The sequence below is a fragment of the Phyllobates terribilis genome, unplaced genomic scaffold (genome assembly GCF_046119375.1).
Source record: "Phyllobates terribilis strain yellow unplaced genomic scaffold, ASM4611937v1 Scaffold_1__5_contigs__length_1240528914, whole genome shotgun sequence".
Classification (NCBI taxonomy): domain Eukaryota; kingdom Metazoa; phylum Chordata; class Amphibia; order Anura; family Dendrobatidae; genus Phyllobates; species Phyllobates terribilis.
The window spans coordinates 482,090,177-482,108,504 of NW_027362761.1; the positions used below are offsets into that span (position 1 = coordinate 482,090,177).

The 18,328-nt window shown below is 48.5% G+C and overlaps 1 protein-coding gene across 3 annotated transcripts in view; it reads left to right on the plus strand.

Annotated features, from left to right (window-relative positions):
* LOC141265877 (baculoviral IAP repeat-containing protein 1-like) overlaps nucleotides 1–18,328 on the plus strand; it is a 220,595-nt gene that overhangs the window by 64,225 nt on the left and 138,042 nt on the right. For 2 of the 3 annotated variants that reach the window (XM_073679538.1, XM_073679555.1), the window contains exon 1: nucleotides 15,980–16,131. The exons of the other annotated variant lie outside the window; for it this stretch is intronic. The gene's annotated coding sequence lies outside the window, so the exon portion shown is untranslated. Of the gene's footprint in view, nucleotides 1–15,979; nucleotides 16,132–18,328 lie in introns of those variants that run through there. 3 annotated transcript variants of the gene reach the window in all.

Consider the following 18,328-nt stretch of genomic DNA (forward strand, 5'->3'; position numbering starts at 1 on the left):
GTCTGCAGCAGCGCTGGTACCCATTACCAGGAGCCACAGGTGGCGTCACGAGACTAAAACTGTTATTCATCCCTTCAAGCAACAAACCCCTTTTAAAGAGTGACCCCAGGGTACGAGCCCGGGAGCCGACTGCCGTGACATCCTACAGAAGGTAAAGGCCCGGGTACCGAGTCCCCCATATCCCCCTGGGCGAGTCATCTCTTCCTGGCGTCAAGAACAGGATTTCGTGCCCGTTGCCACTGGGTACTGTGTGCCGTATTTGAACTGTGATTGAACCGTGTCGCCGCGCGGGAAGAAGAGGGGCGTAACCTCGGGAACCAGAGAGGCGTGACCGTTGGTAGCACGCGACGCCCAAGCCCCGCCTTGTGCTGTGACGCCACACCAGGAAGCTTCAGGTCCTGGAAGGAGACCGTGATCTGCGGAGCTGCGGCGTACCCGATAAAAGTAAAGGAGGTAGGCGTAGGCTACGGTTTACTAGGGGGGCGCAACCATGGCCGACGACCAGCAAAATGCCGGAGCACCGGTTAACGCTCCCGATGCTCAACCCGTGCCCGGCACTGCTCAGCCACCCCACCAGCAGGAGTCGTGACTCCAGTGATACGCATGGCCCTGCCGTATGTCCCCGGAGCGAAATGGCTTCCCCAGTATGACGGCAAACCAGACACCCTGTCTGGGTTCAAAAGGAAAATATGCGGTGTATTGGACATGTACTCAATGACTGGTAAACAGAGAGCTGCTGTTGTGCTGGGACAATTGGCTGGTGCTGCAGAGCGGGAAGTTGAAACCTGGCCAGCCGCAGACCAGGAATCAGTATCTATTATATTTAAGAGACTGCAAACTGTCTTTGAAAGCCGCACTGAGACAGATCTTCGGATGAGGTTCTACCACTGTACCCAGAAACCCGAGGACAGTATCCGAGACTATGCCTGGTGTTTACAAGAGGCCGTGCGGGCCCTAAAACAGGTTAGTCCAGCCGGCATACATGATGAGGACAAAATGCTGATAGAACAATTCATCCGGGGGTTAAGGTGCCAGGAGGAGAGCAGAACTGTACAGTGGTGGGCCTTAGATCATCCAAATGCCACCTTTAACGCCCTAAAGGACATGGCTATTAAGGGCCTTCAGCCCCTGGAAACATCAGATACTGCTATCCAGCATTACCAGGGTGGGGCCACCCCAATGCCCACAGCACTCACTGCCCGTTCATTAGCGGCTGAGGCAAAAGTGCAAACAGCGTCCCCTAGCGAGCTGGACAGCCTGCGCTCTGAAGTGCGTCAGCTAAGTAAAACCCTGGCCACTGTCCTGAGCGCCCTGCAGCTACAGACGGAGCCCGAGCCGGATGGAAGGATCCTACTCGCAGTCCTGAGGATGTCCCCTGGATGAGGAGAAGAGGGAGGACAACGCCACCCTGTGGGAGGACCAATGACCGACCTCGCCCTCCAGGTGAACTCATTTGCTACCGTTGCCACAAGGCAGGCCAAACCACACGGACCTGTCCTTTAAACGGGCAAACCCTGGGGCCAAGGGCCGACACCCAGGAGTAGATCAACCAGGCCCATCGAGCTGGTACGACCTGTTTGTAGGAGGAAGGCCTTTCCTGTCCATCGTGCTGGACGGCATAGCAACACCTGTACTACTGGACACCGGGTCACAGGTAACCATCATACCTGATGTCCTCTATAAAAGGTACTGGTCCATAGATGAACTCCACCCGCCAGACCCAAACCTCTCTGTATGCCTCCAACGGGCTTCCTCTTAACCTAGTCGGGGTTAAGGACGTGACAGTGAAGGTGGGAAGAGTGGAACTAAAGGACCAAGGACTGATTGTAATAGAGTCTAACCCTGGTGATACAAACCCATATATGATACTTTCCACAAATGTTGTTGGTAACTGTTTGGGAGAACTGTTGTTTTTACTCCAACAGATTGCTGACACTGCCAAACCAGGGCAGAGGAAGCTGCTCCAGAGAGAGATTCGAGCCCTCCTGTACCAGAAACAGGTAAAACTAACAGGTGGTGAGATTGGTAATGTACGGGTGACAGACCCGATACCCATTGTGATTCCCCCAATGAGTGAAATGCTGATTTGGTGTAGGGCAGCAATAGGTCTCAAGGGACAGAACTACAAGGCGGTAGTAGAGCCCATTAACTCAGAGCACAGACCTACACTCCTAACTGCTAGAGGAGTAGTTGATGTGCGCAATGGGAGGGTACCCGTACGCCTCCTAAATTGTGGGGGGGAGGAAGTCAAATTGCCAAGATAAGCCACTGTTGCCATACTGTATACTGTGAATTATAATGCCATACACACAGTAAATCCTTGACCCCACCAGATACGGTGGAGGACAATGACTACAAAACCCAGCTGGAGGAATGGTGTCAACAGCTCCATGTTGGAACTGACGCCACTCCTGTCCATAAAAAACACGGTGTCTACAGAGTGGTTCAGGAATATGAACAGATGTTTAGTAAACACTCACTTGATTTTGGAAGGGTCAAAGGAGTACAACACCACATACCCACAGGTAACCATCCACCCATTAAGGAGCGTTACAGACCCATACCACCAGCACATTACCAAAAAGCAACATGAAAAAGGCAGGGGTAGTAAGGGATACCTGTAGCCCCTGGGCAGCTCCCCTGGTCCTGGTCAGAAAGAAGGACGGTAGCATGAGGATGTGTGTAGATTCTAGACAAATTAATTTAATAACACATAAGGATGCATACCCTTTGCCCCATATAGAGGAATCCCTGGCTGCTCTAAAATCTGCCAATTATTTCTCCACATTGCATCTCACTAGCGGGTACTGGCAAGTCTCTGTTGCTGAGGAAGACCGGGAGAAGACAGCCTTCACCACCCCAATGGGATTATGCGAATTCAACAGCATGCCATTTGGACTCTGCAATGCACCCGGAACGTTCCAGAAGTTGATGGAGTGTTGCTTGGGACACCGGAACTTTGAGACAGTGCTGCTATACCTGTATGACATTATTGTGTACTCGAGGACGTATGAAGACCATCTAAAGCACCTGGCAGAGGTATTTGAGGCATTGTCCTGGTATGGGATGGAACTTAAACCTTCCAAGTGCCACCTGCTCAAACGGAAGGTTCAGTACCTGGGACAAGTAGTCAGCTCAGAGGGGGTAGCACCAGACCCGGAGAAGGTCACTGCCATCCAGAAGTGGCCTGAACCAAGGAACATCAAAGTAGTATGTCAATTTCTGGGATTGGTCGGGTACTATAGGAGGTTCATTAAGAACTACACCAAAAAGGCAGCACCTTTACAAGATCTCCTAGTAGGACAGTCCAAAAGAGGTAAAAGTCCCCCATTCCAGTGGGGCAAAGAACAGACTGAGTCCTTTGCATTAATGAAGGAAGCCCTAACCCGTGAGGAAATCCTGGCTTACCCCGACTACAGCCAAACTTTCCTGCTATACACAGATTCCAGCAATGAGGGACTGGGAGCTGTGTTGTCCCAGAAGCAAAACGGCAGAGAAAAGGTAATTGCCTATTCCAGTAGGAAGTTTCGCCCTACTGAGAGGAACCCGGAGAATTACAGCTCCTTCAAGCTGGAGTTCCTGGCCTTGGTCTGGGCTATCACTGAAAGATTCAAACATTACCTAGCCTCAACTAAATTTACAGCCTTTACCGACAATAACCCCTTGACACACCTGGAGACAGCCAGGTTGGGAGCCATGGAACAGAGTTGGGTGGCCAGATTGTCGAATTACCAGTTCACAATCAAGTACCGGGCAGGTCACAAGAACACCAATGCTGATGTCCTGTCAAGAATGCCCCACCAGTCGGACACCGAGGATGAAGTGGATGGCCTAGAAGAAATTGAATTACCTGCTTTCCACAGAAATGGAAAGGTCCACGAGCAACACACCTCCAGAAGACGTCATGGTAAGACGGTAAACCCTTTGCCTCATCACAGCTGGAAGGAGACCCAGGACAGTGACCCGGTTGTCAGCCTCATCAGAGGACTGATAACCCAAGAAGGTTCTCACCTGGAGAAGGATGCTCCTCCACAAGCACCTGTGGAATGAGAGAAGCCGGCTGTTCAGCTACAGAGAAAAGCTGTGCAGGAGGTATGTCAACCCTAGAACCCACGAAATGGTGTGGCAGATTGTGGTGCTCAGAACGGATATCTAAATGGTGCTAGAGGCCTACCATGACCAAGCAGGTCATTTTGGCTGGAAGAAGCAGGAAACCCTGCTGAAGGACTGGTTCTATTGGGTTGGAATGCGGAGTTTTATAAAAAGGTGGTGCCGGAATTGTGGGCCCTGTAGCCTCAGAAGAAAAGACTACGGAAGTCAGAGAGCACCCTTGCAGTCCATCAAAACAACCCAACCCCTGGAGATTGTCGCTCTGGATCACTTCAAACTGTCGCCCAGCAGATCAGGCTATTCCTATACCTTGACCATGGTGGATCACTATTCCCGGTTCCTGGTGGTAGCCCCTGTCAAGGATCTGACAGCAGAAACTGCAGCAAGAACATTCCAAACCTACTTCTGCAGGCCCCACGGATACCCGGACAAGGTGCTAACAGATCAAGGCCCTGCCTTTGAAGCTGAGCTGTTTAAATAATTCTGTCACCTGTACGGATGCAAAAAGATCCAGACTACACCATATCATCCCCAAACCAATGGTATGTGCGAGAAGATGAATAACATCGTCATTGACCTGTTTACAAAAAAATGCTTCAGTCCAGGAGTACTGAGCTGTACTAGGGGGGGATGTGGCACCCTGCTACACACAGGTACCACAGGACCCAAAAGGGTGCATGGACGGACTTCTCCACAAGAGGCCCTTACTACACACAGACACCTCCACCCTTCCACCTCATACCACCAGAGGGAGCCCTGTTAGGGATATATATACTGGAGGGTGGAGTTAGGTAGGGAGAGTGTGCTGGCACTAGAGACCAGTGAAGAAGCAGCACCTGTTAGCTGCTGTACTGAGGGCCTGGATTGTGGCCGAGGCAAGGAGAGAGCAGAGAGGAGTTAAGGTGTCGCGCCCCCGTTGGCCTTACTGTTTGGGGACAGTATATATATATCACGGTTGCTGGCCCAGGGCGGACTGTGCACAAAAAGGGTAGCGATTATTAATAAAAGTTCTGAGAATTTCGTGACGCCACCTGTGGTGTCTGGTGATGGTCACCAGCGCTGCAGCAGTCCTCTGAGGCAGGTGACAAAGCAGCTAAAGATGGTACAGCTCCCCACAGGTGGAGCGGGCTTCAGGGCAGTGTTGATAGATAGATGGTGGGTGCGCTGGGCATTGTGGTGCAGGTAGAGGTATAATGGCGCGGCCGGAGTAACGGACAGAGACAGGGGGGTTTTGCTTTGTTACCTGTACTGGTACAGCTGGTAGATATGGTCCAGGGTACTCTAGGTGAAGGGCGCACTTTTGGACTTCTCCCCAGGGAGCGGGTATAAGGCCTCCTGATCCGTGTCTGCCTTTGTGTAAGCTCTTGGCCAGCCTGCAACTGTGCCTAGCTTATGTGTCTTGCTTTTTACTTCACCTGTTGCTCTGAAGTAGGACCTCCGGTTGGTAACCACTTTCTCTGGACGTCGGGGCCTTCGTGGTTCCTGGTCCTGTATGTGTCTAGCTTCAGGTTTGCCAGGGGCTTGTAGTCCTCCTGGGATTCCGGTTAACCCTACTGGGTGTAAAGGGTCCCTGTAGGCTCGGACCCAGTGTCCGGTAGATATACTGGGGTGAGCCTGGTATGCTCCTCTGCCCCCTTTATCACTCCTTTCTTCCACTGGCCTTCGGCCACGCTCGGGGCCCTCACTAGGCTTCAGTACTGCTGGAGGCCTAGACTGCCTCACACAGCAGTCTGCGTGCTCCTCTCACTCTGAGCACTAACTGTAAACTTAAACTCTGACTAACTAGAAACTCACTGAGCTGCCTGGCTCCACCTTCCCTTTATATATCCCTATCAGGGCTCCCTCTGCTGGTATGAGGTGGAAGGTGGAGGTGTTTGCATGTAGCGAGGGTCTCTTGTGGAGAATTACGTCCGTGCAGCCTTCTGGGTTCTGTGGCACCATGCGCAGCAGGGCGCCACAAAGGGGGCAGAGGAGCATCTGAAGCTCACCCCAGGACACAAGCCGGACACTGGGTCCGCGCCTACAGGGTCCTCTACACCCAGTAGGGATAACTGGCATACCAGGAGGATTCCAGACCCCTGGTCAACCTGAAGCTACCATCATTTACAGAACTAGGAACCACGAAGGCCCCAGCGCACAGGGATAGTGGTAGCCAGAGAAAAGTTCTACTACCAAGCAGACAGGTGAGAGAGTGAAACAGTACAGAAGCTAGGCCTAGTTCCAGGCTGGCCAGGAGCTTTAGAGAAAGGAAGAAACAGACCAGGAGGCCTACCATCCGCTCACTGGGGAGAGTCCAGAAGTGCACCCTTCCTACGAGGTACCCTGGACCATACCTGCTGTTACACCAGTAAAGGTACTGAAGCGAATCCCCTGTGTGCGTGTCCATCATTCACCCTGACCCGACCGGGCCACCTCTCACCTGCATCCCTTCCATCAACCCTGCCACGGGGGCCCGCTACGCCTGTGGGGAGCAGAAACATCCCAGCTGCCATCCCATCACCCAGCGCTGGTACCCATTATCAGGAGCCACAGGTGGCGTCACGAGACAAAAACTGTTATTCATCCCTTCAAGTAACAAACCCCTTTTAAAGAGTGACCCCAGGGTACCGGCCCGGGAGCCGACTGCCATGACATCCTACAGAAGGTAAAGGCCCGGGTACCAAGTCCCCCATATCCCCCTGGGCGAGTCATCTCTTCCAACTCGTAGGAAGGGTGCACTTCTGGACTCTCCCCAGTGAGCGGGTGGTAGGCCTCCTGGTCCATTTCTTCCTTTCTCTAAAGCTCCTGGCCAGCCTGGAACTATTCCTAGCTTCTGTACTGTTTCACTCTCTCACCTGTCTGCTTGGTAGTAGAACTTTTCTCTGGCTACCACTATCCCTGAATGCTGGGGCCTTTGTGGTTCCTAGTTCTGTAAATGATGGCAGCTTCAGGTTGACCAGGGGTCTGGAATCCTCCTGGTATGCCGGTTATCCCTACTGGGTGTAGAGGACCCTGTAGGCGCGGACCTGGTGTCCGGCTTGTGTCCTGGGGTGAGCTTCAGATGCTCTTCTGCCCCCTTAACTCCTCTCTGCTCTCTCCTTGCCTCGGCCATACTCGGGGCCCTCAGAAGAGCAGCTCAACAGGTGCTGCCTCTTCACTAATCTCTAGTGCCAGCACACTCTCCCTACCTAACTCCACCCTCCAGTATATCTATCCCTAACAGGGCTCCCTCTCGTGGTATGAGGTGGAAGGGTGGAGGTGTCTGTGTGTAGTAAGGGCCTCTTGTGGAGAAGTCTGTCCATGCACCCTTTTGGGTCCTGTGGTGCCTGTGTGTAGCAGGGTGCCACAGAAGCACTGAGATTAACCTGCAGATGTGTCAGTAAGGACACATCAGATAGCACTCAGACCAGTATTATACCATGCGGCAGTGCAGATCTGTATTTTTTTTCTTATGCTGTTTCGGCATGAGAAAAAAATCGCAGTATGTTGCAAGAGGCTCCGCAAATCGGAGCACACAGACCCATTGCAGTCTATGGGTGCGTGTAAAACATCAGACTGCACTCGGATGTTATCCTAGTGTAGTCTGATTTACACGGACACAGACAATGGAAAATATGGAGAAATTCAGTTCTCCGTCTTCTCCGCACCTGAGCTGCAATCCTCATGTGAGAGAATCAGCTCACAGTAAATGGACACTCGACTCAAACTCTTATCCAAGTTTGAGCCTAGTGTCATTTAAGTAATAAAGCTGATTCTCTTGCATGAGAGTATCATCGCTCATGTGACCCTGGCCCAGAGGGGTAGCTAGCTAAGAGTTTAGTTCGGGCTGGTGGGGGGGGGGGGCAAAACTTCTGAGTGGGCCCCTAATCAGGTAACACTGATGTGGAGACACGAGGGTCAGTGGGAGTTCTCGTCCGCTGGCCCTGCTGTCTTTAGATAGACCGCATGGCCCAGGGTTCATCCCACTGAACGCCCACACTCCTTCCCCGTGGGCATAATGCTGACCAGACAAGAAAGGCTGAGGGTAAAACAGTGTGGCAATACTTTATTGAACCACCAAGAGACAATATATAGAACAGTCCCAGCAAATACACAAGATGGTGCAAATTACAGAGTCTCACCCTTCCGCTGGCTTGCCGGCATTAGAGCAGCTGCGACTTCGGGGCGGCTTCCAGGGCTGAATACCCCCCACCAGTGGCACCCCACTTTTGGCGGAAACCCACAGAGAGAAGGCAAAGACAAGCTTAGGAAGGTGACAGTCCATTGAGGTATGTGGACAGGTGACCTGATTGTCCCAACCTGGCTTCTCCGAAAGTCTCCATGGGGCCAGGTGACTGGATGGTCCCAATCTGGCTTCTTCGAACGTCTCCATGGAGCCAGGTGACCGGATGTTCTTAACCTGGCTTCTCAAAACGTCTTTGAAGGGTCAGTGATGGTCAATAGAGCAGATCTGTATTCCTCCAGCTGGAGCCATGCCCCCTTAAACTGACTTCCTGTAGAGTGTCTCAAATCTGTATTCCTCTTGTTGGATCCATGATGTCTTGGCTACTATCATCTAGAGCAGGGGTCCTCAAACTACGGCCCGCGGGCCACATGCGGCCCGCGGAGGACTTTTATCCGGCCCGCCGGGCTGTGGGCAGAGAAGAGCGGTGTCAGCGCCCGCCCTTTTCCCCCGCTTTCTCAGAGCCCCAGCAGGCGGATACTTACCTCTCCCCGTGCCTTTGCTGATCCGCTGTCTTCCTGGTCTGCGCTCCCTGTGACGTCTTAGGTCAGAGGGCGCGGTGACGTCTTTCCTTCGCGCCCTCCCCTGAGCCGTCACAGGGAGAGCAGAGAGGGACAACGCCGGAGACGCTGGAATCCAGACCCAAGCAACGGCAGCAGGCAAGGAGGGAGGTGAGTATTGGATTTTTTTTTTAATGTATGGAGGCATGGGACATAATATTAGGGGTGACATCCTGCATGTGGCATTATATGGGGGGGGTGACATCCTGAATGGGGCATTATATGGGGGGGGAAGGGGTGGGTGACATCCTGAATGGGGCATTATATGGGGGGGTGACATCCTGAATGGGGCATTATATGGGGGGGGGGAGGGGAGGGTGACATCCTGAATGGGGCATTATATGGGGGGGTGACATCCTGAATGGGGCATTATATGGGGGGGGGGGGTGACATCCTGAATGGGGCATTATATGGGGGGGGGTGACCTCCTGAATGGGGCATTATATTGGGGGGGTGACCTCCTGAATGGGACATTATATGGGGGGGTGACATGCTGCATGGGGCATTATATGGGGGGGTGACATCCAGCATGGGGCATTATATGGGGGGGTGACTTGCTGCATGGGGCATTATAAAGACAGGGGAGTGATATCCTGCATGTGTAATTATATGGGGGGGGTGACATCCTGAATGGGGCATTATATGGGGGGGTGACATCCTGAATGGGGAATTATATGGGGGGGTGACATCCTGAATAGGGCATTATAAAGACAGAGGAGTGATATCCTGCATGTGTCATTATATGGGGGGGTGACATCCTGAATGGGGTATTATATGGGGGGGGGTGACATCCTGAATGGGGCATTATATGGGGGAGGAGGGGGGGTGACATCCTGAATGGGGCATTATATGGGGGGGTGACCTCCTGAATGGGGCATTATATTGGGGGGGGTGACATCCTGAATGGAGCATTATATGGGGGGGTGACATGCTGCATGGGGCATTATATGGGGGGGTGACATCCAGCATGGGGCATTATATGGGGGGGGTGACTTGCTGCATGGGGCATTATAAAGACAGGGGAGTGATATCCTGCATGTGTAATTATATGGGGGGGGGTGACATCCTGAATGGGGCATTATATGGGGGGGTGACATCCTGAATGGGGCATTATATGGGGGGGTGACATCCTGAATAGGGCATTATAAAGACAGGGGAGTGATATCCTGCATGTGTCATTATATGGGGGGGGGGGGGGTGACATCCTGAATGGGGCATTATATGGGGGGGTGACATCCTGAATGGGCATTATATGGGGGGGTGACATGCTGCATGGGGCATTATATGGGGGGGTGACATCCAGCATGGGGCATTATATGGGGGGGGTGACTTGCTGCATGGGGCATTATAAAGACAGGGGAGTGATATCCTGCATGTGTAATTATATGGGGGGGGGGTGACATCCTGAATGGGGCATTATATGGGGGGGTGACATCCTGAATGGGGCATTATATGGGGGGGTGACATCCTGAATAGGGCATTATAAAGACAGGGGAGTGATATCCTGCATGTGTCATTATATGGGGGGGGGGTGACATCCTGAATGGGGCATTATATGGGGGGGTGACATGCTGCATGGGGCATTATATGGGGGTGACATCCAGCATGGGGCATTATATGGGGGGGTGACGTGCTGCATGGGGCATTATATGGGGGGGTGACATCCTGAATGGGGCATTATAAAGACAGGGGAGTGATATCCTGCATAGGTCATTATATGGGGGGGGGGTGACATCCTGAATGGGGCATTATATGGGGGGGTGACATGCTGCATGGGGCATTATATGGGGGTGACATCCTGAATGGGGCATTATATGGGGGGGGTGACATGCTGCATGGGGCATTATATGGGGGGTGACATCCAGCATGGGGCATTATATGGGGGGGTGACATCCTGAATGGGGCATTATAAAGACAGGGGAGTGATATCCTGCATAGGTCATTATATGGGGGGGGGGGTGACATCCTGAATGGGGCATTATATGGGGGGTTGACATCCTGAATGGGGCATTATAAAGACAGGGGAGTGATATCCTGCATGTGTCATTATATGGGGGGGGGGGTGGCATCCTGAATAGGGCATTATAAAGACAGGGGAGTGATATCTTGCATGGGGCATTATATGGTGGGAGAAAGGGAAATCCTGCATGGGGCATAATAATGACTATTGAGGACCTATGCTGCCTATTGGGGACATTCACCTGCCTATTGGGGACATTTACTTGCCTATTGGGGATATTTACCTGCCTATTGGGGACCTATGCTGCCTATTTGGGACATTTAACTGCCTATTTGGGGCATTTACCTGCCTATTGGGGACCTATGCTGCCTATTGGGAACATTTACCTGCCTATTGGGGACCTATGCTGCCTATTGGGGACCTATGCTGCCTATTGGGTACATTTACCTGCCTATTGGGGATATTTACCTGCCTATTGGGGATATTTACCTGCCTATTGAGGACCTATGCTGCCTATTGGGGACATTTACCTGCCTATTGAGGACCTATGCTGCCTATTGGGTACAGTTACCTACTTATTGAAATACCGGTTGATTTAACTTTACTTGTTCTTCATTTTAAATATTGTATTTGTTCCTGTATTGTTTTTTTCACTACAAAATAAGATATGTGCAGTGTGCATAGGAATTTGTTCATAGTTTTTTTTAAAAAACTATATTCCGGCCCTCCAATGGTCTGAGGGACCGTGAACTGGCCCCCTGTTTAAAAAGTTTGAGGACCCCTGATCTAGAGTCTCTTTGCAGAAGGATAGGGGTCCCTTTTTATACCCACATCTGTCCACAGGTCAGGGGGAAGGTGGGATGATGTAACCTCTCATTGTTCCAGTATTTAATCAATCTGCATAGTTTGTCCTTCACTGTTTACAGGTCAACATACTGCATGGACTTATGCAATGGGTATTCAACATATTAGCAAACATAGATTGTTCAATTATCCTGTGTCCCTGTCTTCCATGGATAGCAACACAATAAGTTGCAGCAAACGTCAATTCAAGAGTCAAAATTCAGGCTCATATGAACAATGGCTTAGATCTCTTGACCTACCAATAGACACGTCTGGCCTAATCAATAACAAATGCTGTGTCGTCACAACTGCAATAAATATCATTTCAAAAGTCAACGTTCAGGAGGCTCACATGATCAATGGCTTATGTCTCTTGACCTACTGGAAAAAAACATCTGGGCTAATTTAGAATAAATGCTGTGTCGTCACAACTGATTACAGCTATGCTGGCGCACACTAATAGTTGATGTAGGAGAACCTCAGCAGATGACCGAGCTGTTACTAAAAAAAAAATCTCTATCAAAACTAACACTGATATTACTGCCATATGTGGACCAGATAGTGGTAGATACCAGTCTTGAAGAACATATAAGAGACTACAGTACAGTTATTGATGATGACTTACAGCTGACGTTCTTTCTGGTGGAGTCATTCACTTTTCCTGTCTTTTCCTTCTGGCTCAGACCGACATGGCAACTTCTTCCAGCCAGATTACAATAAAGACACATAAAATTTCTCACATTTCCAGCACTGTCCCCATCTATTCCCAACCTGCACAAACTCTTTATGCTGGTGATACCCCAATGCTGAGCTGCTGCCACATGTTTCCCTATTACTGCACCTACTGTGTGGTACTGGGTGCCCTCTAATTTTCCTCCTACTGGAGACGTAGATCCCTCTTTCATTGCACTCATAAAGTATGATGTCAACAAAAGTGCCCCATAAACACTGTAAGATACTCCCACAGTGCATTTCTCCACAGTACTCGCCACACGCACAGTATGATGCCCCTACTGTACCCCACCCCTCAACTTCCCTGGAAAAGTATGGTGACCCCAACACAAAATGGCCCCCCAACTGTGACCCCCACATAGCCCTCCATGCAGTATAAAGGGCCAACATACACTGTGTTCCAAATTATTATGCAAATAATATTTTCTCAGATTTTCCCAAATTACCTATATGAATTGCAGTCATTGTAATTTTCCAGTCAAATAACTATTAGAGTACAACTGAAAGGTTTTTGTACAAACTGCCTATGATAACAGTATATTTAAAAAAAAAATAAAAAACTCAAACCGCACTCAAAATGCATGTTCCAAATTATTATGCACAGCAGAGTTTTCAACCTTTTCATTTTAATAAAGAACAAAAAAATGGTCATTTTTGAAATTATAAGCATTAGCAGGTTATTACAAACTGAAATCAAACAGTTTTCAACTCAAAACTTTATTCTAGGTGATGTTACATTTGCACATAGGACCCCTTGTTCGAAAGGAGCTTCTGAACTCTCTCGTCCATTGAATTTGTCAGGTTTTGGATGGTTTCTGCTTCAATTGTTTTGCATGAGGAAAGAATACCCTCCCAGAGCTGTTGCTTAGATGTGAACTGCCTCCCGCCATCATAGACACTCCTTTCGATGATGTTCCAGAGGTTCTCAATGGGGTTGAGGTCAGGGGAGCATGGGTGCCACACCATAAGTTTGTCCCCTTTTATGCCCATAGCAGCCAGAGATGCAGATGTGTTATGTGCAGCATGAGACGGGGCATTATCATGCATGAAATGATCTCGATGGTACAGATGGATGGAGTGGAGGATGGCTGGTTGATGGACACCCCATGCAAACACGGCTACGACGCTAACAAGGAGGAGGTGGAGTAATGTTTTGGGCTGGAATCATGGGGAGAGAGATTGTAGGCCCTTTTAGGATCCCTGAAGGGGTAAAGATGAACTCCATAATGTATGTTGAGTTTCTCAAACAGCACTTCCTTTCCATGGTTCAAGAAGAAGAACCGTGCATTCCGCAGCAAGATCATTTTTATGCATGATAATGCCCCGTCTCATGCTGCACATAACACATCTGTATCTCTGGCTGCTATGGGCATAAAAGGGGACAAACTTATGGTGTGGCACCCATGCTCCCCTGACCTCAACCCCATTGAGAACCTCTGGAGCATCATCAAAAGGAGTGTCTATGATGGCGGGAGGCAGTTCACATCTAAGCAACAGCTCTGGGAGGGTATTCTGTCCTCATGCAAAACAATTGAAGCAGAAACCATCCAAAACCTGACAAATTCAATGGACGAGAGAGTTCAGAAGCTCCTTTCGAACAAGCGGTCCTATGTGCAAATGTAACATCACCTAGAATAAAGTTTTGAGTTGAAAACTGTTTGATTTCAGTTTGTAATAACCTGCTAATGCTTATAATTTCAAAAATGACCATTTTTTTGTTCTTTATTAAAATGTAAAGGTTGAAAACTCTGCTGTGCATAATAATTTGGAACATACATTTTGAGTGCAGTTTGAGTTTTTTAATTTTTTAAAAATATACTGTTATCATAGGCAGTTTGTACAAAAACCTTTCAGTTGTACTCTAATAGTTATTTGACTGGAAAATTACAATGACTGCAATTCATATAGGTCATTTGGGAAAATCTGAGAAAATATTATTTGCATAATAATTTGGAACACAGTGTACAGTATAATGGCCCCACACCTCACAACACTGTATAATGGCCCCCCACACAGTATGATGGTCCCATACACAGCCCTTCATACAGTATGATGGACCCCACACAAACCTTCACACTGTATAATTGCTAGCATATAGTGTAAAGGCTCACACATAGCCCTCCAAATATTATAATAGCCCCCACATAGACTTCCATATAGTATAATGCACTCCCACCAGTCCTCCATATAGTATACTGCATTCCCACTAGTCCTCCATATAGTATAATGCACTCCCCATAGTCAGCAATATAGTATAATGCACTCTCCATACTACTCCATACAGTATAATGTACCCCATAGTACTCCATACAGTATAATGCATTCCCCATAGTCTTCCATACAGTAGAATGTACCCCATAGTCCTCCATACAGTATAATGCATTACCCATAGTCGTCCATATATTATAATGCACCCAATAGTCCTCCATACAGTATAATGCACTCCCCATAGTCCTCCATACATTATAATGCACCCAATAGTCCTCCATACAGTATAATGCACTCCCCATAGTCCTCCATACAATATAATACACTCCCCATAGTCCTCCATACAGTATTATGGCTGCCACAATGTTCTCGGATTAAAAATAAATAAAATACAATACTCACCTCTCATCCTCATTCGCCTGCTGCTCCGGTTTCTGCAGCAAGTGTTCTGAAGAGCCTCACATCTCAGCAGAGCGGGCGTCATGTAGTGATGTCATTGCGCCTGCTGTGTTGAGACGTCAGACGGCCAGGAAGAATGATAAGGGAGGGAGTGTCAGCTGACACTCTCTCTTTCGTCATTGGATGCCGATACAGTTGAACTTGTGTTGACGGGCGGGATGCCCTCTGCCGGTGCTGGCATCGGGCCCCCTTCGGCACATGGGCCCCATAGCAGCCATGTGGCTGTGCAGGGAGATTGTGCATCACTGATCTGTCACAGAGGTTAACTGTATCGGTTCGTTGCACACGCCAATACAGTTACAAGTAGCTTAGCTCCAGGTGGGCCCCTCAGATCACGGGGCCCTGGGCAACCGCACCCTCTGCCCCCCGATAGCCACGCTACTGCCCCGGCCTTTTAATCACACACAGCTTTGCAGTGAAAGCAGGACAGCAGAGGGTGGCCATTACACATCACACATACTGGTAAGGGCCCCTTCTATATATAATCATCTCTGGAGACAGATTCTCATGCAGATCAGTGTCTGGCCCATAGTCCTGAACAGCTCATTTGCATATAAGAAAAATGTGGATTTCTCTGGAATAAGACATTGGATCGCAGATATCAAGGTATTCTTATGACCTACATGCCCATATAGACGGCTTAGGAGGGAAGATCCTACTGACAGATTCCCTTTGAGAGCTATACCAGCATTACTCAAGGTCAAGATCAGGTACAAGATGACAGATGACGACAGAGAATACAGGGAACTATATCACATATTTTCCTATATGCAAACAAGATTATTCCTCCTCCACTCTCCATACTTCTCCCACAGTCCAAAAGTCACTCTCTGAATTATATAGTCCTGTTAATGATATAGTGAACTTTTGTAGATGTTGCTAATTATATCGTACTTCTCTCTTCTCTTGCTGAAACCAAAACATACCAGTAATTTTTCCTTCCTGTTCACGTCTGTCATGTGATTGTGAGGAAGAACTGCTGAGCCTCACAGGTCACTTACATTTCTTGGAAGGATGAGCGCGCTGCTACTTTGTTCTTGGTTGAAATTGTCCTTCTGGTAAGTACAATGTGTGAATATTGTCTATTTGTTTTCACTAGATGTTCCCTGATCATAATCAACAAACGGTTTAAGCCCCCGTCTCACATAGCGAGATCGCTGCTGTGTCACGGTTTTGGTGACGCAACAGCGACCTCACCAGCGATGTCACTATGTGTGACGCTTTGCAACGATCAGGCCCCTGCTGTGAGGTCGCTGATCGCTGCGAAGTATCCTGGACCATTTTTTGGTCATTGCTCTCCCGCTGGTCAGCACACATCGCTGTGTGTGACCAGCGGGAGCAGCGATCAGGCTGGTAACTATGGTAAACATCGGGTTACTAGCGGCTCACGCGCACCTAGTAACCCGCTGTTTATCATGGTTACGAGCCTGCTAAAGTGAGCGGTAACCTCCCGCTCACCGTAGCAGAGTGGTAACCATGATAAACAACGGGTTACTAGGAGCTCTTGTGCCCCTAGTAACCCGATGTTTACCATAGTTACCAGCCTGCTCCTGCTTCAGCAGGCTCGTAACCAGGAGCAGGACATCATGGAAAGATTCTTTCCACGATGTCGCTGCTCCCCTGATCGTTGGTGAGCCTGCCTGTTTGACAGCTCACCAGCGACCACATAGCGACGCAGCAACGATCCCTGACAGGTCGTATCGTTGTCGGGATCATTGCAGTGTCGCTAAGTGTGACGGGTCCTTAGTGAATAGCTGGACGATTATAGTATTCATTGGATTGATTAATTGGAAAATTGGGATTGGTTGGCTTTTTCTTGCATTATTTGATAGTGTATTGTTTTGTCTGGATAAAATGTATTTAAAAGTTATACAAGGACTATATGTATATTTTTTTGTCTATTTATTTTACCGGAATCGACTACTTCTGGCACAGTTAGAGGTACATTATGATTTTCTTGTGTAATCCAAGAAATTCTGAAAACATTGTATTGCTAAGTGTATTGGTACAGTACAAGAGCACATTCACATGCCCATATAATAGGGCTAATGTAGAGGGACACTGCTGCACGTGTCCATTTTTATATTACTCCAATTAGATAAGAAGCCATAGAGCCTTTGTTGTACATGTTCTGTGCACAGGGCTCTGCCTTGTATATAAATCCAAAGTGAAAGAAAGTGAACAAGGCTGAAAATTTAATTATTTTTTTCTGGACAGCTAGCCAAACAATCCTGGTAACCCAAAATTTCTTAAAGACATATGGGATCATAGGCGTCACAAAATGCCCCACCCAAACAAAGTAACCCCAAGAAATACCAATAGCTACAGATGACCACATTTTTGGTGAATGAAGGCCGCTGTATTTATTAATGGGTTACATAATTAATTAACCATTAAATATTTAAAAATCAATAAAATCACATATGAAATTATTCAATAAAATTACCAATAGCTTAGAATAAAATGCTGTCCACCCAGCCTTAGATGAGCGACCACCCAATTAATAAAAACACAATGACCAGGTGAGGGTGGGTGGTGAGCTGCCTCCATTTGATTCACCGGCTGGTACTGCCACCTATGTCTTCTGCTTCCCGCTAATTAAAGATCTGCCAATCAGGAATTTATTTTTTAATGGCATTCGACTCAATCACAAGCTATGGTGACTTGATGGATGAACAATCTGTAGGAAGATCGATCTTGTAGAAGCCAAGATACATGTGCATCTCATGTGCATTAGAATATCATCAAAAAGTTAATTTATTTCAGTTATTCAATACAAAAAGTGAAACTCATATATTATATAGCGTCATTAGAATCAGAGTGATCTATTTCAAGTGTTTATTTCAGTTACAGATAATGGACAACAGGGTCTTCTCCACTGTTATCTTGATAGTATCAAGCCATTGGGTTGCTGATCTTTCTCTTCAGCTTGTTCCTTCTATTCTTCCGACCATGATGTCCTTCTGCAGCGATTACTCTCTCTATAATGTGTCCATAGTAGGCAAGTCATAGCTTGGTAATCCTTGCTTTTTTTGGCAAGTCCAGCCTTCCTGAAAATAGGTTCTGCAAATAAATTGAATTGGGATATTGTATGATCCTGCTGGTGTCATCCTGACAAATTGGTGGCAGTGGTGGGATATTGTATGATCCTGCCGGTGTTGTCCTGACAAATTGGTGGCAGCAGTGGGATATTGTATGATCCTGCCGGTGTCGTCATGACAAATTGGTGGCAGCGGTCGGATATTGTATGATCCT